The sequence below is a fragment of the Monoraphidium neglectum genome (assembly GCF_000611645.1).
Source record: "Monoraphidium neglectum strain SAG 48.87 unplaced genomic scaffold scaffold06606, whole genome shotgun sequence".
NCBI classification, from domain to species: domain Eukaryota; kingdom Viridiplantae; phylum Chlorophyta; class Chlorophyceae; order Sphaeropleales; family Selenastraceae; genus Monoraphidium; species Monoraphidium neglectum.
This window is the reverse complement of record NW_014007040.1, coordinates 108-727: the sequence shown is the minus strand read 5'-3', so window position 1 is coordinate 727 and position 620 is coordinate 108.

The following is a 620-nucleotide window of genomic DNA, read 5'->3' as shown; positions in this document are numbered from 1 at the left end:
CCGCCGACGCCGCCCTCCGGCCACTCTGGGCCGCCGTAGGCGCCGCTGTGGGTGGCGCCGGCCGGGCGCAGCTCCGGGTGGCGGGCCATGAGTTCCATGAGCCACCCCTGGACGACCTGGGGGGGGGGGTGGGGTGAGGGGTGGGGTGGGGGTGGGGTACGGGGTGCGCCGAACGATGGGGCTCAGGGTTTTGCCCACGCGGACGGCGCAGACGGATTCAAGAGGCGGGCCGAGAGCGCCATACGCCCTGGTGCTGCGGCGGCGCGTGAAGCTCGTAAGAGGGCGTGCGGGAAGGCGGGCAGGCGGGAAGGCTGGAAAGCACGTGGGCGGACCTTAGTGGTGTCTGTGGCAGCCTCTGGCAAGTATTCCTCGTCAATCAGCTTCGCAAACAGGAGCTGGGGGTGCATGGAGAGGATGATTTGATAAGAGTTTCATATGGTACAGGGTGCATATCATACGGGGTGCACACCACATGTGCGAGGCGATTCAAGAGCAGCACTGCACCGGCACACAAGGTGCCCGTCCTCGTGCCGCAGGCGCATGCGCTGGCGGCAGGGCTGTGGGGCCCACCCCACGAGCCCACTCTGGACGCGCGGGCGGCGGCCGCCTCCGGCCCCCCG